This window comes from Aythya ferina, assembly GCF_964211825.1.
Source record: "Aythya ferina genome assembly, chromosome: 6".
Classification (NCBI taxonomy): domain Eukaryota; kingdom Metazoa; phylum Chordata; class Aves; order Anseriformes; family Anatidae; genus Aythya; species Aythya ferina.
The window spans coordinates 20,527,079-20,550,233 of NC_140303.1; the positions used below are offsets into that span (position 1 = coordinate 20,527,079).

Consider the following 23,155-nt stretch of genomic DNA (forward strand, 5'->3'; position numbering starts at 1 on the left):
TGTAGTAAAATAAGCTACAGTATGAGTCACACTGCAAAGAGTCCATGCTTCTTGAGTGTTATGAGGCACCAGAGGAATCAAATGACTTGCATATGAAAAAGAAGCATTATCTACCAAGCCACAAGTATAATTACGAAACAGCCTTTAAGAAAGGTTTAATTAACAGAGAAAAAGTTGCCTTCATATCTAAAAGCATTTCACATAATTCTTCTGCTAACGTGAAACTCTAAAACCATATTTGAAACAAGTACTGCGAAGTATACTATAATAAAAACCAAAACACATTGGAAATAAGGCAAACTTTTTTTTTTCCAATTTTATATAAACCTAATTTTATATATATATAAGTTTTGTAAAATATGGGTTAACTGCTTTTTATCTGGTCTGTCTTCCTTCAGAAATTCTGAGGGAAATTTTAGTGTTATAGAACAAGGAAGCTGTACACATATGCTTGATATTTAACTGGCTAGTTTTCAATTAACAAGTATTCCCCTACATACTGCTGGCTATTTATTTAGGGAGCATCACAGAATGCAAGTTTAGCATTATACTGTCCTTTCAGTTTTATAGCCCTCAAATTTCAATGAAAATCTTGATAGCTTTTAAGTAAGATGACCTCTGTTTTCTCTATTTATACAAGCTTATTATTTGCGCAATTCCTAAGGAGTTAGAGGAAAGTCCACCATATACAACCATGTTGGCATAGATCCTCAGCTGTCATAAATTAACAACGTTTCACTGGCTTCAGTGAAGCAGATTTATATTAATTGATCTGTTCCAATGACACTAATGATCATCAGTCATCTTGTAGAAAGGCATGTTTTCTGCTAACTGGTACTCTGGAAAAGATCTCAGGAGATCTCTGCTATATTCCCAAGTCACCATGACTAATCCTTGAACCAAACCTGCTATATAAAGACATCTTTAGCTGAGAAATAGGAAGTTTGACTAGCCTGCAGCCTTAAGGAGATCTACTGTTCATTTCTGCAGTAGGAAATTTAATCACTGGGAAGGGCCACATGCAGTCAGCCTACGTCCCACCTGTGCCCTAAGCCCTCTTCTATTCACAGGCTCCGTTGCATTGCCTTACAAATAGGGAACATGGATGAGCATAGGACTTACAAGTTCCGTGCCCACAGTCTTTATGTTAAAGAAGAATCACGTAGCAGCTTCAGAAATTGTTTTTACCTCCAAAATTTAGGAAATCACAGCAGGTTTCTAAGAGCAGTAAACAAAAGCTTAATGAAACGGGTATTAAAAACTCTCAACACTTTCCTGAAAACACCTGACAGTAACTTCTCAGGGCAAAACCACAGTTTTCACATCACCAGTATCACCTGAATTTGGCAAACTTGACAGATACTACAGCTCTCACATGATTAGAAAGAGCATCGTAAATAGGCCTGCAGACCTATTCAATGACTACATTCTCCAGTGAGGGTCAGTAATGATGGCTTCAGATAGAGCTAATCCTTCCTGTGAACAGAAACAAGTGGGAAAATCCATATCAAAAAAAAAAAAAAAAATCATGCTAGTGCACGAATACCTAATAAGGAATCATTTATCAACAAGAGCATGGATAAAAACTGTTACAATTGCTACAAGTGTCCAATGATGCCATTTTAAATGTTAATAAAGTGAGCAAATAAGAGCCTAAGTAAAATTAACTAAAATGCCAAGCAAGATCAACACTGCCAGAACAGACCTACTGATCTATTCTGCCTCAGGAAAGAAACTAACGGCCCTGATATACCACTGTTACTCTGATTTTTACTCTGACTTTTTGTAAGATATGTAGAACTCCAATAATGCTCAAATACCTGGTTAATTAGAGCAACAGAGATGTGATTCAGCTGAGGTGTCCACTGTGCATACTAGAAGCTGGAAGAGATGACGATGGTCAGAAAAGCTATTTCAAACTACCAGAAGATGAAAGGCCAAAGCAACAAGACTTCAGACTCAGCCAACACTCTTTGCTGGAGCAGCAGTCCCACTAAAGAGAAGTAGATTGTCTTTTCTCCAACTTGCACAGAGCTACATTTTATTTAGATCTATCGCCATCATCCTAAACAGTACAAAGAAGCACACATGGATATAAAAAAACTCCTGAAGTGGCTCTGTCTAGAAGAAAAGGCTACAAAGAGGCTGAGCCAAATCATCTCTGAATTTATCAGTATGTTTTGGAAGTTTCTGAAAGATAAAAGATGTCTCCCCTTAGAACTGTAATTCTCAGTGTCACATGTTAGGCTTTGCTTACTAATGAGAGTCAGTACTACGTTTGATCTGTTTCTTTATGGTTCTCCTCTCATGTCTTGCAGCAGGATGGTCAAACCTCTGCAGCTACAGCATCCAGAGCCCAGTTTTGTGATGTCCCCTCCCTTCCTGCATGGACAGGTAGCAGAGTTGTTGGCCGGCACTGAAACAGCCTGAGGGGCAGCAAGAGACACTTGGCTACTAGGCAGCATGCTGGCCAAACAGCTGCTACCCCAGTACCTGACAGGAAAAAGCAGAAGGACAAGTAAAAGAACGTGCAGGCCAGGCATGACCTGTTGGGCACCAGGGTTATTCATGAGGGGCTTTTTGATTCAAACTCTGTCAGTACGTCACTATCCTGATGAACACAGCCCAGTGGAATGCTACTGAATGAAGCACTTAATATTTGTAAAATGCTTCAAGGTAAGTAGATTAAGGATACTATAGAAGTGCCAGCAAAAATAATGTTCTGACACTGCATTCCTTCAGGAGTATACAGATGCATGGTACAGAACGTAATTGGGCTGGTATCTCTTTAAATATAGATCATTAGAGCTCCACTGAGATTCCCATCAGTGTCAGTAAATCTGTGTACAAAGAACTACTCATTTGATTATCGTACAATGCAAAACCCCACGCATATATCCACAATGATTATATATTCAGTACATTCCCTTTTATGTCAGTACATCAACTGTGCTTCAGCTGAGATTTAGCATTCACCGCTACATTCAGGCTTGTCTTGCTTTCTCATCTCCCACACTTGATCTGCCTCTTTAAACTTGGCACTTCTAGCAACCTCTCCCAGCTAGGTTTTAAAAGTAGATTCTTCTCTCCTGTTCAATAAGCAAGAGAATGGTATATAATTTCCTGTTTTATGTACAACATCTGGCACTGTAGAGAGAACCACTGCAAATCTTACCAAAGCAGCAGAAAAAAATAGCTGAAAATCCTCCTGCATGGAAAACGGCTCTGCAGCATTGGCTATAAAACCCACTACATATTATATGAAAGGTTAGTGGATTTCCTGGCAGAATATAGTACAGTATGTGGGATTTGATTGCTATATAGAAACAGAGCAGAGAGCGCGCCTTCTATCAAACACTAAATGATGAACCTCAGCCTGATTTTTCCCTGCATTAAATTGAAAATGCCAAGAGAAATCTGGCAGGTGTCTACACTTTCTAGTGTTAATATTTTGAGTGATAGCCTACACAAAGCATCTGCAACCATCTTCCCTATTTAATTGGCAAACAAGCTGAGGGTACAAAATTTCCCAAAGCACCAGAATGGCTTAAGCAACCACACTCCATTTATAGCAACAGCTTAGACACTTCAGAAACTATATAGCACTCATTCAGTGACGCAGGGAACAGAATTTAAAGACATTTCAGCATTTGAGACACAGTTACCCAACCATTGGCCCTCTTAATAATCCCACAAGAAGTATATGACAACTTGGGGTTTCCATGTCAAGTTCGGAACTTTATCAAGCTTCCAACTCCAAAAAGAGGGCTATTAAATGAAGATAATCCTCTATTAAAATGCAATCTCAAACCAGGGAATCACGATGAAGTTCACGTTTGCAATGACAGAACCTGATAAGGGCATGTAACTGCCGCGTGGGATTGGGCAGGGAATGATCTTAGAGTAATGTTAGAAGCTTATAAAGTGGCAGGAGATGAAGAGCTCGGTGTTTCGTTCAGGCTGTTCGAGCACTGAGCAGACTGCCTGGATTGGAGGCCCGCTGAGGCAGGTAGTTTCCTGGTTTCCCTTGTTGCACACATGTAAACATCCCTTCCCAGGGGACGAGAGAGCACAAGTAGGATGAGAGGCTAGATTCAAACTACCAGAAGATGTGGCCTTCCAGCCACTTGTAATTTCTTGAACTTTCCCTATTAACAAAGAGCAACATTGCCTTTCAAACCTTTGTGCAAAATCCTAGCTCTTCAGCTGTCTGTCAGCACTCAGCCATGTTAAGGAGCCTGGGCACGAAGTACCTGAGGTCCTGGTGGTGTCTGTGAAGCCAGGACTAGTCCATGGAGCTTGGATATTTGCCAGATTGTTTTACCAGCCCTGTCTGCAGGAGCACTGCCTACCTAAGGGTCAAATACCTACAAAAACCTGTCCTGTGCATTTGTGGAAATTAACTTGGAACCTTGCCATACACTTACGTAAGGTCACGACACGATGTAGTTGCTTGTCAGTACTGATATTTATTGAAGTGGAATAAAGCGCTATTCATGAGGTAAAAGCCAGCCCTATGTTTTATTCAGAATTAAAATGCTTTTTCCAAAGAGGATGGTTTTTTCCAGTGTGGTAAGCACTAGGCCAATTCTGTTTCCCTTAGTGTCAGAGGCAGCTTCTGAGAACAGCAGCCCTAATTTGAACCATTATGCTGGCTGCTCAGGGCAACTCCAGTCTGGCAAGCCAGCACCATCTCCCTGGGGGATGAATACAGCTAAGGGTGAGCAAGCAGGCACAAAAATTGGAACTTGGGCACAAGGGTAACTAGGGACTGAAAAGTCTCTCCTGGCTAACTGGAAAACTAAATTTTCCTATTGTGAGCAAGCTGGAGGGAAGCTGGTGAAACTCTGTTACAACAAACTGCATTTCGGAAGTGTTCTGCCCAGAGAAAGGCCAGGACCATTAGTGAGACACCAGCAGGAATTTTTATTTAAATTTCATTACAACTGAAATAATTACTGACCAGCAGTGGGGACTATATATTCCTCCCAGGTCTCCATTCTGTCTGAATTCAACAACATACCTGCAGCCTGGACATTTAGGTTAGACCAAAAATTTTATCTACCATGTACATTTTTTCTAAACACATTTTCACTGAGCTATTGCTGCATACCATTATAATTTAAATTATGAATGTACGTGATACATACAGCTGACACTGACTTCAAATTGTTAAAGCAAATGAGGTACTATTGTATGTCTTGTTAACAGGTCATATGATTAATCCCAGAAATTTCCACAAGGAGCAGACCTACAGCAACAATGGCAGCCAGTTTATGTTTTTAGGGCATTGCTATCCAATGGCAAGGTCAGCCCAGATTCAAAAACCTTTCTGACAATCCTGTGATTGTGATTCAAAATAGATTTTGTAGACTGCTGGAAACCTGTTCAGCGTCCTTTTAAGAGGTGACAGAAACCATTAATATTAATAAACTCAAAGGTACTGGCTAAACTCAGGGAGACCTAAGAGGATTGCACTTGGAATGAAACCAGCAGGACTTTAATGTTAGGCAGGGAAGTGTTTTTACAGACTTTTTGTAACTATAAATAAAAATTATAGCAGTATTTTTTGAAAAGTTCTTCTTCCCCTAACATAGTAAGGCTTACATCAACAAAGATCTCAAATGCTAAGCTTTCATTCAGGTGTAACTATATCTAATTTACACTTCAAGAAGTTCAAGCAATAGTGGATGTAGCTATTCAACACCATCCTCTTGCAGGCCTCCTCTTGCACCCTCTTCCCTCTCTCTCACACCTTAGTCTACATCAGTAGATAATCACCTACACATCCAGTTTTAAAACTCAGTAGACATTGATGAGACTGAGTGGCAATGCATGATGTTACTCTGTCTATAAATCTCATTTCTTGTGATTCCTTTCCTAAAAAAACAGTGCAAATGCAGACTACGTTCAACTCTTCACACCTTCCCATGCAGCCCATGGCTGTAGGCAGTGGCTCCACAATACAAAGCATTCAACCTAACAAAGGCATACAGCCTGCCCAGGTGGTGACTCCTATTCCTGTGTCCAACATGTCATCATCTTCATCAGGTCTGCAAAAATGGAAGGGGGGCAGGTTCCTGCAGTGGACGGGGATTAATGAATAAATTTAAATCTTTCAGAAATTGCTGCAGACAGAAAAAAAAAAAAAAAAAAAAAGAATATCCAGAAAGCGGCAATGCAAACATTGAGAGAACACTGCAATCAGCCTCTTTGTAAGTTGAGCAAATAGCTGCTTTTTTTTTTTTTTCCAGAAAAGACCATATCCAGTTAGACATTTGCAGAAATAACCAAAACACCATAAAACTCCTAGAAAAAATAAAAAAAAAAGATCACTTGGCTTGCTTTCCAATGTTAACATATATATTTTGTATCTTATATCTAACACCTTAGCAATCTTTCAATGCAAAGATTACACACACATACATACTGCGTATATTCCACTCCCTACTACAATTCAGAGCATCTCACTGAAGCAATTTAATTAACATCAGCCAGAAAAGAAAACTGTATTGCTACAACATAAAGGTGATTCAAGATCGATTTGTATAATCTTTCTTCTCATAAAAATAATGAGTCTTTTTCTACTGAAAGAAGAACTAAAATAACAATTGACCCTCCTGTCCACCCTGAATTTGTATGCGCTGTCTTGTTTCTGACTGTACAAAGATGAATACCCAGATCAGCCAGCCATTTCTAATTGTTTGTCTTCCAGATCACAGAGCATGTTAAAAAGAATCTGACTGGAGCTGGCACCACTACCCTTTGGCCTGTTCACAGGGCAGGGAGAACCTAGATTCTATAGGTTGCCTGCATATCACACCTCTACCAAGCTTTCTGGTTTGAAAGAGTTCTTTGAAAATAACAGTAACCCTTCAGGCTTTGTTCTTCAATTTTTACAATATTTTGAGCTGTTTTGTTTCTACTAAGTTGATAGCAGACAACTACTGAGAAAAGAAAATTAGTCAATGATCTTAGCAAGTGTGCCAGAATGACCCAGTATGTAACACATTTGGACTATTTCCAGAACCTTTTGTGTTACATCCTAGTTATCATGTGCTGTTACATTGGATCACATTACTTACAGAAACAAAGATAGCAACACTGAACTCATACGCATCAAATGGGACAGTCTACATGTATTCTCTTCACAAATTGCTATCATAACTTTCAAACAAACTTAAATTAACTAATTCAAACTATGCTACTTTCCATGTCCCAATACCCCATTTCATCATCTTTTCCATTAGAGTTCCAGCAGTGCATTTAGGCAACTGTACAGGATGTCTATCTATTCTTTTCCCTCTGCACTAACTGTCCTAGAGCCTTCTGTAAAGCTCATAAGCATATCTAATTATTTGGCTGTCCTTGTGACCCATCAGAGTAGAAAAACAGGCAGGCATTTGGTTTCCATGCCCTTTTGAGAGCAGATTTTATCAGCAGCCATTCACTGGAGCTCAAAGAAAGAAGCAGACAGAGGAAAAGGCTGGTGTGGGAGCTGCATGGGTCATGAGTACAGTCACAGCTAAGATGACCACAAGCCTAACATCCTTTTTTGCTGTGGGTTGCCCACCTCAGGCCTGGGGTTTTATTGCACATTTCCAGAGGGGAAATTTAAACTGTCTGTAGATCTATCTTGGGATTTAATTATCTTCAAACTAGCACTAGGAATAGAAGTTGTAATGAATTTATCTAAAAATCAACTAACTTCCCACCCTCCCCTGCAATTCCCCCTGAAACACTTGCTGAATAATTTGCCAATTAAAAGCTAGACAGTCCACGAGTTCACTAGTCGTTCATTTACAAAAAGACACAGGGCATCCATTTTAATGCTGCAGTCACATTTTAATCAAATATTCATCCTCAGAGGTCTTTGAAGGGAGGAGATATGCTCCCTTTGACAAGTCCATTCTTGAAATAATTTTTTTGGCTTAACAGTTAACAGGTCAAACAAGAATGCAGCAGGCAAGTCATGGATTAAATGTTATTTTCAATAAACAGGACTCAGCGACATCAAGCAAGAGTCAGAATGCACAAACTGAGGGGGACAGGACAATAATCAGGACATGCATTGACTTTAAAAGTTTGCCATTGTCCAATTGTTTTGGATAGCATGCATGACAGCGCAGGTCATCTACTGGAGCAGGCAACTTCAGACTAGGGGCTGCAAAAGCTCAGTGCTTCCTTGCACCCGAAGTTCCATGAGGAAATGTGACTTGATCTAATTTTGGAATCTGGAAAAAAGACAAACATCAGGAAGGAAGTTTAAAAATATTTGGAAGTCCTTTCAAAGGAAAAGGAAACTCAAACCAGATATATTCAAATGGTAAAAAGTCAGCATCAAACTGCAGTGACATGTCTCTTTGGAAACAACACACAAGGACTGCTGGTCCCTCTCTGCTCCATGTCTGAAGTGTTCCAGAAGTCACTGCCATCTTTGGAAGGGTTTAACCCAGTGGTTTCCAGTTGTTTCTGTATGTACTGGTATTGCAGCCCTCCAACTGTTCATATCCAACACACACTAAACGCTACTGAGCTAGGTCTGCACAGACCTCCACAAAATCTCCATTTGGTTTCAGATGCTCCTATCCATAGAACAACCTTTGAAACAGAAGTCTGGAATACTCCAGACTCCATGGATGATAAACCAGCATGAGATCTTATAAGAAAAAGGTAAAGAAAACTACTCTCAAGTTCCTGGGAAAAAGATGCGTTCCCCTATTTCCGTACAAACTTTTCAGTACCATGCACATGCTGTCAGATAGTACAATCCTCTGTGGATCTGCTTAGGCCAATGCAGAGTGTTGGACAAAACCTCACCCACACCTTTGTGGAACACCAGGATCATCTCAGCTCAGCACTGGCAAGTACAGACTCCAAGGGATTAGTTTTCACTCTATTTAAGATTTTAAAAATTCTTAATTCACAGAGGAATTAAATGAAGACTATTAGCTAACTCCCAGTTGTGAAAGAGGAAATCCTCATCATGCCCTAAAACAGCCTAATTTACATTACAGTAACTGTCAGAAGGGTGAATGGCTGCATGTTTGACTTACAGTGACATCAGAGAGCAAAGGTTTCCTCCCATTCTCACTTTGTCCTCCCCTCCTCTTCCTTCCTCCCACCCCTTGTTTCTGACAGCTCCATAAACAGTACAAAATTCATTCTGAGCCAGGGAAAAGGGGGAAAATGGACAGTGAGCAGAGGAAGAGTGCTACCACCTCCTCCTTCCCTCATCTCTCCTCCTCCTGCACAGTGGCAAAACAAACTAACAGCAAAGAAAACCAAAGGAAGGAAAATGAATAATGTATAACACTGAAAAATGCCTGTCTTGAAAATGCTGGTTTTCAAGGCAAGGTGCTGTAATGTTAGAACTGGCCATCACCACTGAATGGAAGAGAATTCCAGCGAGGCTTTGTAAAATGAAAGAGCTCGAGGCTCTTTTCCCTCTGTGTGTGAGATGAACACAAGTGTCAATGAAATTTCACAACGAGGAAAAAAGAATATATATATACACACACACGTACATGAACACAAACCTGTTTCCATAACATCCTTTTTAAAGTTTGAATACAACTTCTATAAATTTCAAGCAATTCTGGTATAACAAGAGACAGTCTAGCCTCATCCTCCTCTTTTACTCTAACATGCTCCAACATACTCTGCTATGATCAATTTTGAATTCATAAACTAAACAAGGCCCAGCTGGGTAAATAATGAGCACAGATAGCACTGTAGGAAGTGGTTATTTATCCTAAATCCGCCCCCATACAATCCCATACCCTCTTTCTTGGAACCAATGTAGTACAGGAATTTCATGTTTCAGCAATACAATCTATGTCTTCACCACAAGTGCTTATTATAGAAAGCTCAGCTTCTTCTCTTTTTAAAAAGTTCACCAGTGTTCTCGTACAGTCTAACTTTGTTAACTCACCTATATTTTCAGCTGAGTAAAGTATCCCACACTTCCCGACCTGAGCTGCTATGCAGTACTGCTGTATGGTTTTTCAGAGAATGTGGTAGTCAAGCCCATCTGTAGTTGTACTTCTGCATTTCCAAAGCTCTGTGCTATCACTATGCAGTGAGCTTTCCTTCTGACATATGCATGTCAATACTCAATCTCTGCATCTGTAAAGTGCTTTGGCATCCCTGACAAAGAAGGACTCTATGTAAAGGTCAAGTTAATAACCTTCTTCTTGAGAAAAAACATTTTAGGAGAATTTAAACAGAGATACAACTCTAGCATTCTGACATTTCTTACAGCTGCTGTTTACTAGCTAAGTTCTGTGCTGCTTAGAGTCATGTGTGTTCACATGATCTGCTAAGCTGGGGGCTTGGCCTTGAACTTTTTTCTCCTGCATTTTAAGATCTACCCAGCAATACTTTTATTGTATAGCACCAAGTGTATGAGCACACATGTAAAGGGCATGTGATGGCAGCTGCATCTAAATAGTTTATAACTAGTCTGTCCTTTATCACTATTTCTTTGGGTATTGAAATTATTTCATTAAAATTTCAGGAGCTTTTTTTTTTTTTTTAATCAAACAAACAACTAAAATGAATGCAATTTAAACTGCACTTAGCCTTACATGGCAACCACAGAGTAAAGGAGTTATATGTTCAATTTTCGTTTTCTCTAAATATGAGAATATGTATGCTAATCATCCTTAGAGGATATTGATACCAATTTTTTCTCTACCAAGACTGCTTCAATATTTATTTAAAGGCTAGGACAGAATGGAATACTAACACTACCATTTCAGGCTTCCATATGAGTAATGCACAATGCATTAACTCTCTGGAAAGACATGAAGATTATAAACTGAAACTCTGTCCAACGCTATAGTGATAAGCATTTAGAAATATAAGTGATCATTATAAGAATAACATAACCCATCCAAATCCATAGGTCAGTCAATTCTATTTCTGTGTTGTAACAGGAACTGTGGCATTAGCATAGGGCATTACATGAGGATTAATGACTAGCCGGAATTAATGGCCCTTGGCTATGCCTGAGGCAATGAACTCCTCCCACCTACTCATTAATCCCAGGAGATACTTGGGTTTCCTTTGGAGCATTAACATCAGAGGGGGTTGTGGTTTATTTTGTTTTGTTTGAATAAAATCCTTTCTGCACAGGATTTTTGTGCTTAAATTATTTGGATTATATGCACATGTGAGTAGAAGTACTGTGAATTAGGGGGCTGAAAAGTCATATCAGTGCCTGCAAGACTCTGTTTGATAGGAACAAGTGTTCTCAACATAACAAAGAATGCAAAAATGCAAATGCAAAAGGCATTTGACCACATGTTCTCCACATGTTTGAAGTGACAGCTATATTGTGTTAACAGCTTTCTGTTTGTCTTCCAGCGCTCCATCTCCTTCAGGAAGTCTCTGTTTCATCCCTACTGAACCTTCCTGTTCCACAACACCCCACACACCTGACACTACTAGCACCACTACTGCATGAATGTCACAAAATCTTCAGACAGGTGCTAGGCACTTTCAAAGATGGCCACAAACAGATACATCAAAGATAATATGCATTTTAGTCATCACTGCCATGAAGTTATTAGCACATAAACCTTAATTTGGGGGAAAAAAAAATAGGGAAAAAAAAAGAGATGTATTTTATGTTACTTTGACCCCAGGCATGGACTCTTCTCAGAGAGCAAACATATTAAACACTTTCAGCAGCTACACATGCATAAAGGATTGATTGTTCTTCTCAGCTAAGTACACCAAAACTATGAAAGGCCCTTCAAATTCAAGCCCCAGATAGTCTTTTCCCCAGACAAGCATTGCTTGAAAGAATAATCCATGTGACTGAGACGCAGTCTGGAATGCTGCCATTCACCACAGTAGTAGTTCTTGATAGGACTAGCAACAAATGAGAGAGATCTCTGACTGCTGAGTGCTGCACACTAACCCTCAGCAAGCTGAGCTCCACACTGACATTCAAATACTCTCTATTAACAATAGACTGCCCGAAGAGTAGGGAACTCAGAAGTCAGAAACACTGTTATCACATGGTAAAAAAAATAAAAATAAAAATAGCCTGTCTCATATTGAAACTTCCAGCTTTCTTTCTTGACTCTTGGTCAAATTCTCCACTCAAATGCATGCAAGAGCTTTCCCACTGAAACCCAGATGGTTTGTTCATACCTACTGAGGTTAAAGAAGGCAAGGTTTTAATTCTTGTATCCAAACTTGTTGGGAAACTTTGTGAATACACTAAAAATAATAATAATTTTTAAAAAGTTCCTGAGAAATCTGACCTGTACTCTTGCTCTCTCAAAGAGGAAGATTTAGTAACATAAAACAGCATTAGTTGTGACAGTTAACTGTATATGTAGCAATACAGCAAATAGTAACAGACATGGAACTAATATACTTGCCACCCTGGCTTATTCAGAATTCTCCACAGGTTACTTTAATATTAAAAGCACAGACCTGCACTGAAGTATCTCCCCACTGTAAAATGGAGCTGACAATTCTCTCTCTCCTCATTGCGGCCAGGGGAAATTAGGCATTTGTGTGCAATTATCAGTTTTCCATAGTCTTCCACTGTCTGCAGAATTACTGTTGCAGTGATGGTGATGTTAACTGGGATGTTTAACTTCCTTCCCCTCAAAACAGATAAAAGCTCAAATGACAAAGTTTCTGACAAAAGAATTTCTGGCAGAAGCAGCAAAATAGGAAATGCAGCTCCTGATATGCAACAGCCCACTCTGTCTAGTCTGAGAGAACACTTGCTGCCTTGGTCTTTCTCAAATCTCCTTGATGGATGAAAAATTGCCAAGGTTTAAAACATCTGAAGGCTTCTTGTTATAAGAATTACGTGATTTACAGATCATGATAAATCCTGACTAAAAGATATCAGTGTTTCAAACAGTTCCTTTCCTTCACCAAGGTTACATTTACAGCATGGTGAGTGGACTGGGTCCTTTCTCACTCAAACAGATTGCTAATATGCATAAGCAGTGTTCAAACACTGAACAAAAATGGTAACAGATACCATCATTATGGAATTACTCAATACCTCAAGATTTTTCTTTGTATTTTTCCCCACACCTTTCTTTCTGCCTCCTTTCTTCCTTCCACCACTCAACATCAGTCCTAACGAAAAACAACGTCAGATTATTCAATGGCCCTGTTATCAACAAAATGGTCACAGTAAATCAAAAAATGGGGTTTGTACAGACTTGTAGTTGAAAAGTTCAGTCTGAGTCTCCACTACCTCCTCCTGGTAAGTTCAGCTGAACAACTGAGGCAGGAGCATGCAGCAGCAGCACTGGCAGCACAGTGCTGGGAACAGAAACCAGGAACAGCCACCTACGCTGCTCAAACAGGGAAGGTAACTGGGAGATGGAGCAACTGCACTACAAGAAGCCATGCTACACTTCTCCCACAGCCTTGATCCCCATCACCAATGCTAAAGGTGAGCTCTAAGTTTTATTGCTCCCTCTTCCTTTCAGCGATTGTCCCCTCCGTCTTTCAGTTATTTGTTTAGATCTTCAGTACATAAAAATCCTGGCACTGCCACTGTGGGCTCCGAGCCATCTGAGCAATCTTCTTAAAATATACCAACACATCATCCATATGGTTATCCAATATGTAACTATTTACTTTCCAGGATAATAATAGAGAGGTAACAAAAATTGTAAAAAGCTTCATAAAGCTTCACAAGTCACTGTCACCCTAATCAGGATTTTCAGCGAACAGCAGAGTTATAGATATCAGTCTGCATGATGCCCTCTTTGAACATATTTTCATTCTAAATCCCCATTAAACAAGACTGAAAGATCAGGCAAGTGGTTGTCCTTAGAAGTTATCTGTTGGCTAACCCTGCTGTATGTGCCCCGGCAGAGTCTAGTACCATGCAGTGCACAATGTTCTGAAAGAAATCCACTTCAGGGGCAGCATTTAGCAAGGCTGGGAAGACAACTTGAAAGCTAGAAGGAGTGACACCAAAGCAATTCCTTTCCATGTATGATCTTCTTCCATAAAAATTTATAAACATGAAGTTATTTTCAACACAGGTTTGAAGATTGGGTTGGAGGACCTAATCAGGGCATAAATTAATTCAGTTATCCTGCCAGCTGTAACAGGTATTATTTGTATTATAATCCAATTACATGTAAAAGTCTCTTGCTCCTTCCAGAGATTGTCTTCCTAGAAGAAACTGATAACAGATGGGAATTCACTTTGTTGAGACAATTACCATACGTATCTCTTCACAGCACGTGCAACGCTGCCCAAGGACAAAGTTGTTGAACACAATTTTCAAAGTGTACTTCATGTGGTAACTGACATGAAAGTATGAGTTGATCTGTAGCTGCTTTCTATACCACAGCTTGCGAGTTAACATCTTACACGGGAAGTTGGTGGTGATACAGAGCATTCCAGACACAATTCAGCGGACAGATTAGTGATTATTGAATTTAGGAAGAAATCAATGAGCTCTTAGGCCTGCATGGATAAAGTAAGATAAGAGCTTTTCTGGCATACTTCAACGAACTACAGTTCTCAGGTCACCTGGGCTAGTTGGGAAATGGTCTTCTCATCAGAGGTGACTAGAACCCAAGAAGGACAAGGAAGAGCAAGAAACAAAAAAAGCCATGTCACGCCTTAGTCTGGGGAGGAGATCAGGCAAGATTCGGGATAGGAACACAACATATTTGTTGAAGCAATGCAGTACATTCTCTCCTTTGGTATCACAGAGCTCGAAGGACCTCTTCTTGGGGCAATACAGGTTTCTTCTGTGACCAACACTGAGATGGAAGATGCCAAACTTTCAGCTTTAAGCAGTTGTGCTGTTCTGTAGACAGAAAACTAAAATAAATGCCATCTAATCAAAACAGTTTGAAATCCTATGATTATACTCAGGTATTTTGATAGCCTGTGTGAGATACCACAATAGGGCACATGCTGCTTTAAGGATTCAGGCCTTGCACTGGTAACGTTAATAAATAGGAGCTTTTCCACCAAAATATTCTTGCTCCTATTGTATGTTGTTGCCTGAATATCATAGGTATAAGCAAATTCAATATACTGAAGTCTGCATCAACAAATCCCCTGCTGCTCCGAAAGTGCAGGGAATGGTGTCCATTAGCACACTTTTCTCTCAAGTACAAGAAACTATAATTAGCATAAATTTATTGATTAAAACTGAAAGTAGAAATAAAGACCAGGTTGGAGTCTAGTGAGAGAGTTTACAGGTAACAGCAAAATACTCAGCATAATAGATAAATCCAGAATTTCACTCTAGAGTGAGAGGATCTGCCTTCTCTTGACTAATAAAAACTGCACACAAGGTCAAATCTGGCCTACAAAATACACTCAGTACTTTTTGTTTCTTCAGCTAAAAAGAAAACTTAATAGAAAACACGACCTAAGCCCAGTTTTACCATATACAATGTAATTCATTTAGCACATAATTTAAGTGACTACATTATGAAACTTCACAGAAATACAGAGAAGCAAGTGTTTGTTTTAAGATCACAATATGCCAACAATCTGTAGTTGTGTTCATATGTAGCAGTTTTGAACTGTTCACGGTAACTTTGGCCTTCTAAATCTTTATAAATTTTGTCCAGTTACAAGAAAAGGAAAACTATTTACTTGTTTTATTATCTCTGTAAAACAGAATACTCGCCTGCTGTTCCAATGAACTCAGAAAAAAAAGGTCCTCTCTATTTTAGTAACAGAAGCAGAACTCCATTAACTGGAGCCAGATTATTACATTTTTCACGTGTTACAAGAATATAATCAGTCTGCCATGGAGTTTACAACTTAATACCACATTGGGTACATGAAAACAGAAGCGACATCCAAGAAACCACCAAATCCTCCATGCTTCCTGTTGCCATACATCTGCCATACATCTTTCCTTTTTTTTTTTTTTTTTTTTTGCCAAGTCAGAATGTAAAGTTACATGTTCCCAATGGGACCTCAGCAGCTTCAGGGGCTGAGTACAACCGTACAACCAAGAGCCTGTGTGATCATGCACATGCATATCCTGCACAAAAATAAACTCGTCACTTAGTCCACATTTCATCTGTCAGCTAACCAGGCTGGTTATTTATAATGCTGGGAAGAACTAACTTTTTTTTTTTTTTTTGACATAAAGCCTCACCTTTCCGTTTCTCCATTCCCACCTCTTGTTCTTCTTGCCATACAACTGTCTGTATGGCAGATACAACTACTTACACATTTTTCACTTGCAACAAAAAAAATCCATTTGTCAATTAAATGCAGGCTACTTTCTAAGCCTCCTGTTATTACACTTGGCCATAGCCACAAAACAAAAAATAAATAGGTGTTTTTCTGTATCTTCACACTTACTTTCTCAAGTTCCTATCACTGAGGCATCCTTCACTCCTCCTTTTTCATATTCCATAAATTTGCTTGAAGCACCCTAACTTTCCCTAAAAATAAGTAAATATGTAAAGTATTATTGTTTTTGTTTTGTTTTTTTTTTAAACATGCTTCCAAAAATATCCCACTGCCCTTTCCTAAAAAAAAAAAAAAAAGCCTGTCTCTTTTCCTAAAGCCATGAGAGACAACATAAGATTCTACATCAGTAGCTTTTACTGTATACTTTTTTCTTTGAACAAAGCATCACTGTAACACCTGAACAGTAATATTCCACTTTTCCCTTTTACTTTCCCATGTATTACTTAAACATGCTGCTCTGATTTCTACAGTTAAGATATTCCCTTGTAGCAACAATCAACATCTTTATAGTCTGGTAGAGCTGGAAACGTGGGATATCCAGAATCTTTTCACACATTTGTTTGCTATATTGTAGCCTCAATTTAAATAAGATAACCTAATTTAGTTTAAAAAAAAAAAAAAAAAAAAAAAAAAAAAAAAGATCTGAAATAAGATTTACTGCAAAAACTTTTTAAATTTAATTTGCAGACTAGCAATCAATGATTATTCAGTTTCCATTTATCCCTGCCTCCCCTTTTTGCAGACACTCAAGTGACGTTAAATTAAACAACTGCACATTTTTTTTTTAAATTGTAGGAAAATTACCATCTGTGTGTAATTCAGGAATACAAAAAGGTCCACAGAAATCACTCTCTAAAAGTATTTTTCTTAACAGAAAGAATAAAGCAATGGAAAAATTCTCCCAGTAGTAGTAATATATATTTGTGGCATTCTGCCTCTCGAGTCCTTTTAAAATGTAAGATGACAAAGATGAAGAGAGAGATCTCACTCCCATCTCACCCCAAACCTTACTCAATTTCTGATATATGATGGTTAGGATTAAATATTAAAATATCCTCAAAGAAAGAACTACACTGAAACACGCAGCAATAAAGTCCATTATTATTCACAGACATAAACATTATCAAACTATTAGCTGTTTAGCATTATACCTCACTCCATTATATTTCCCCTAAATCTATGCAGAATAAAAATATAATCTTGTAAACAACAATAATTACAAAGGGAAATAAAAAAATCTTAAACTTACATTGATGTGTTATTATGGGTCCTGCACAGCAAGTAGCCCTAAGGGTACATTTTAATTTTTTTATCCATGCTCCGTTCTTGTTGCTGATGTGACCACTTAGGCACATGGTCAAGTTGCAATCAGCTTCTCTCTCAGTGATGTATGAGAGCTGTGCTGATTTATCTAGTCCTTCTGCAGCAGATTAGCACTAATGTTTCTGCCTCTGCATCCTACCTTTCTTTAGCAGTAGACTCTGCATTATCATTGGCAATCCAAATTAAAGAGCCAGTGAATGTAGCATGGATTTTTTTTTCCCCCTGAAACAACTGCAAAGCAAGTATTCTTACACAAATACCACATTTTGATCCACCGAGCCTCTTTTTTAATATCTTTAACAAGAACGGCAGCAGTCAGAGATACAGAAGAATGGTTCCAATAAGTCTGCTATAATCTTTTTATGATTTACTCTGTTAAAGAAATATTCTCCTATGCAGATGGCCTTAGGCAAGAGACAGCTGTAATACACAAACATTTCAGCCAAAACCATGGAATTTTCACTTTCTAACACAAACGTATTATATGCATGCAGTGAAATTCTAGTTTATCCCAAAGTGGCCAGTGTGAAATTAATGAAAACGAGGCTTATGGAAGGAAGAGACAACAACAACAACAAAAACTAACAACAAACCACTTGGGGCTTAAAGGTACTTAACATATAAATTCATTTGACTAAAAAAAGAATTCACTGCCTTACAGCGTGTGTGTTCATTATGAATTCTCTCTATTCTTCTTAGGACTGACATATTTTACACTATGGGATTGTCAAATTTAGCTATTAAAAGTATTACAAAAGAACCTCACTGAACCTTATCATTACCCATTGTTACTTTTCAGTAAACAAGTAGTATTTTAGCAGTAAAATGCAATTGTTAATTCATGATCTTTTCAATTCAAGACATCATGAGCCACAGCTGTTTAAATTTTCATTAGTACTTTGAAAAATATTTAGGAAAAAATGGATGTCTAAGACCATCTAGTCTTGAAAACGTGAACACACTGACAAGTTTGCTCACTGTCAAAATGACTCACATCACTGCTGCTCCTAACTGCTACTCTCCCTGATCACAGAAGATAAGTACTCCTTCAAAAACAAATGCCATGCCTGAATATTAAACAAGAAATATGTGCCACTGAAACATCAGTAATATTTAAATACCAGACAAATTTCAGCTACTCATAAAGATCTATTCTCTGCTTATTATCAGCATCATTTTAAACAAACATTAGATGGAGTATCTTAACACTAAACAGAAAAAGAGGAAAGAAGGAAACAGTGTTTATAATAAGACACTGAATTAATTCTGAAGCAAAGAGAGGGTATTTTTCTTCTCATGTCAAAGTCCTCTGTGGCAAAATGTGGCAATATCCATTTCAAAGTGCTTCCTGGGTTTTACCTATACAGCAACCTCAAACACAGAATGTAAGACCTAACCATGCTCATTCTCACAGAGCAACAGTTTTGTAAGAATAACAATGACATTTTTAGATCTAGCTACTGGACTTTACATGACTTCAAGTCTCCCCAGTTTTCCTCCCCTTTTCATGTGTTGCTGATGAGGAATGAATTGGTGACTGCAGAAGGGCACTCAGAAGCCAGAGTGAGAATCTCCTAAGGAAAGATAGCTGAAAAGAGAATATCAAAGCATGCCTGATGCTGAGCTGCCAGAAGCTGACTAAATGCACACTGAAGAGCTGATGCACCTTCAATCTCATCTCCTCCCAGACTTGGAGCAGCTCCTCACAGATGCTGAGTAAGCATCTTGCAATTTTGAGCTTGATAAGTCTCTGGATGACAGGTGCTTACCACCACACACTCAAACAACTGAAGGTGTCTATTTAAAAAGATACGAAAGGAGCTCTTCCATCTTTCGTTGAATCCTTCTCAGAACTGGACTCACCCAATGAGCAGCAATTTTATGTTGCCTTCTCTTGGAAATGTGATTCACATGTTCAACTCTCTCATTTCAGGACAAGAATCCTAATGAAACAGCTCTGATCTGCTAGGAGCGCTCCAGTTCACACCATCTGTGAAAAAGCGTGCTACAACAGCAAAAAAGAAACCAAGGTCCTTACATCAGGGAGGTGACAATGGTGGTGACCTTTCTGACTAGCATCTACCAGCAAAAAGGAGCTTGGCACGGATATGGCAAACAAAAGAGAAAACTGCTGTCAACTCAAAAAGTAGGATGAGCTGTATGGATACTTTTTCACTAAGAACTGAGGCAAGGTCTGGATCCCAGGGTTTCATGTAGGTCTTCACTGTACTAGGAAAGTTAGCCAAAATACTGAAAACTGGTATATAAGCATAGCACTGGAGCTGCTACTGCAGGTACACAGGAAGTGACAGCAGAAGTATTCAATTCCACTTTAACCATACCAGTTTGGGATATTTTTGTCCCCAAGCTACCATTAGAAAACTGTTTTGTAACCTCATTGCTCTGATGGTTAGAGAGAAGCTTCTACTGTACAGTCAAGCTGCATTAGTACCAACCTGTTCCTGAGCAGCACTATTTAACAGATTCTTTCCCCTGAATGGTGGTTTTATGTATTTATAGAAGGCAATCACATTTCCTATCAGCTGTCACATCAGCAGACTAAACAAGACATGCTCTTTTAGTCTTATCATATAAAATAGACACTCCATCACCTTTACCATGGCAGTACTTCTCTGTACCTAAACCAGGCTGAGTTCACCTCTCTAAACATGGGTGAGGAGAAACATATGGTACGTTCCACTCAAGGACCTAACCACAGAACTTATGTTAGTAGACCAATCAAACTATGGTTTTAACACATGGTCACAAAAAAAATTTAAACCTGCTACCATCTCACCTCCAGCAACTAAACCTACAACAGCTTTGTCTGTTGGAATCGTGACATACACCAACTGGGATGCGTTAATATAGATTCCCTCTGCTACAAGGGAATTAGACAAGGCCATGAAGAATCAACATCAATCCACTTGACTTATGTCAAGCAAAAATACGTATATAACAGTTCTGCTGTCACACCTGCTCAACTCCCAGTCATTTGCCAAAACGACCTGTCTAGAGAATTGAGACTTGATTTGATAACACAATTTCCAGTTCTCTCAGCAAAAGTTGGTTCCATATCTATTCAGGACGGGCCAGAAAGAACTAAAAAAAACCATGATCTGCCCTTCCTAAGCCCCTGTGGTTTGTTTAAGTGTTACACACAAGCTATGCAAATGACACGCTAATACTTCAAACATGCAAATAGATTATATGTATTTCTACAAGAAATTACTCAAGGCAATTGAGAGTGTAAAGCCAAACAAATTATCATCTATAATTGAAAACATGCAAGTAACTTTTAATTAAACATGATTTCTCTACTAAAAAAAAAAAAAAAAAAAAAATTGGAAAAAAAAGAAATGAACAAAATATTTTGCAAAGAGTGTTACTTGGGAAAAGGAAAAGCTTTTAAAAGCAGACTTTTAAATGTATTTTCAATGTATTCTCGTTCCCAAGCCCACTTCAATTTCAAGCAAATAAATACATGCAGGTAAGGAAAATGCATATTCTCAAAACCTAAGTTAAGACAGCAGGGTGCTTATTTATGCAAGTAACTGATTTGTTTAAAATGTCAAATACTAGATTGACACAGGCAAGAAGCTTTTTGGAGGTTAAACGATCAATAATATGACAGTTTGGCAGACATCTAAAACTTAAGGAAACCTATGCAAAAAAACCACAGATTTTTTTAAGCCACAATGAGAGTCCCACCACGAAAAGGACACTGAGCTACTTGTGCTGCAGCCCCAGAAAAAGCACAGCAAAAGGCAACTTTCCAGAGAAGCTGAGAGTCTGTGGGTTCAAGTAAGTGCTGTACATGATATATCCGGATGTTTATAGCATGTGCAACCACTCAACAATCACCAAAAAGCTTTCAGTAAAATATATATATTTTAATTTTTTTTTCTATCTTCACAGTTTTTATATAGAAGAAAATGAGGGTAAAATTAAATGCCTTGAAAAAAATTGCAACGGAAGACTTATAGTCTTCATGAGACAGGTTTACATGACCTGTCTTTTTGCGGCTAGAAATCACAGTCACTGTATAGCAGAGCTGGACACATCTTAGGCTTTCAAAAGGGAAGAACAAAGGAATTTACTGGGAGTCTATATAACCAGCAACAGCCCATTCCTCCCATGGAGCACTGCCATGACATGGAAAAATTATGGTAATATACTACAAGTTTCAAAAAGCCAACCCAAAGCTTTCCCTATATTTTAACCTCAGTCAGCAAATTATCTTAGGGACAATGCAATGTATGAAAGGAAAAGTTCTTTTGCAACTATTCCTTATAGCAGTCCTCTATTACCTATACCTCACCAAAAAAGAGGTAACACTGACATTTTCTCCACAACCTTGCCAGCAGTACAGACCTGGCATTAGTGACTAGAAGACCACATAATCAATAGCTTAGGGAAAATAAATCAGTAGCAACGTTTTTAACCCCAGGTATCCAGTTTACATTTCAAGGCACTCTCTGCAAGAGAAAACAGCAGGGACATTTCTTTCAAAAGAAAAGCTGAGATGGGATTTGAAATACAGCAATCCCTACAAATCAGAGGAGACTCATAGCTGCAAACTGCACGGGCCACAAGGTGGGCTACATAAGCAGCAATCATCAGGAACAAAATCGATGAGATGATACGCTGCCCCATGGGCTGCAGAACGCACTTGCCAAACAATAACAGGAAGCATAAGTCTATGTTTTATCCTTCTGAGCAGCTACCAATCAGCCTAATTTTTTTCCTTAAAACAACATTATTACAATGAAATTGGATTTCTCACTTTTCTCAAAATGGTTCTACAATCTGCCTGCATTTCAGTGACGGTGCTATGAAGTGTCCTCTTCTACTTCCCACACAAGATCAGACTGCAGGTTGGAGATGAAATAAAGGATGACAGTTACAAACTGACTGCCCAGCAACATAACATTGTACTTGTTTTATCTCTTGCTTTCCCTTAAAGAATCTTTGACATGCTGAATCTATCATTAAATGTCTTTTTAATAGCCAAGAGAGATAAACTTAGCTTTAAAGCCTTCAAACCAGCCAGATGAAATTGATTCCTCAATTGCAAATGAGAATGTTGCATCTGTTCAATGGACAGACATGGCCTGATGGAACGACATGGCCTCCTAGTCATGGCCTCATTCAACTCCTGATAGCCCATGAGTAAAGACCATTGTAAGACACGTTTTAGACACACTTAGGAAAAACAAACAAACAAACATTAGAGAAGGTCAAAACCCAGCTTGGGTAAAGAGAACAGAGAAAAAGTGTTTTTGCAAAGGTAGACAGCTACCCTAGATAAAGGGGTAACATGACCTACAGTGAATGTGGGATGGGTTTCTTGTTCAGAGATCCATGCCATGAAGTTGTTCATTAGATATTGAGAGATAACTTCCTTCTCCTGCAACTAAGTTTGGAATAAGTAAATCTAGACATGCTAAGTGCACTGCTTTTTTCCAGCAGGGGATTCTTTTTAAATTTGTCATTATTTCTAACAAGTCTGGATTTGATTAAAAGATCTTAAGATACCTCTTGCTTTCACTTTTCTGTGCAGAAAATTTTCCAAAAGTTTCTGGTTCCTAAC

General features: G+C 38.6%; 1 protein-coding gene and 1 long non-coding RNA gene across 3 annotated transcripts in view; both read right to left on the minus strand.

The window, feature by feature from the left end:
* LOC311438565 (rap guanine nucleotide exchange factor 4-like) overlaps nucleotides 1–23,155 on the minus strand; it is a gene marked incomplete at its 3' end in the record, with an annotated part of 98,588 nt that overhangs the window by 38,271 nt on the left and 37,162 nt on the right. The window lies entirely within an intron of this gene.
* Nucleotides 7,825–23,155, minus strand: part of LOC311438463 — a 29,893-nt gene continuing 14,562 nt past the window's right edge. Inside the window, exons 2-4 of one of the 2 annotated variants that reach the window (XR_014694122.1) lie at nucleotides 16,348–16,430; nucleotides 14,631–14,774; nucleotides 7,825–8,234 (exon numbers count right to left, since the gene is read on the minus strand). This is a non-coding gene — a long non-coding RNA (uncharacterized lncRNA). The remainder of the gene's footprint in view (nucleotides 8,235–14,630; nucleotides 14,775–16,347; nucleotides 16,431–23,155) is intronic. The other variant, XR_014694123.1, reaches the window with a different exon arrangement.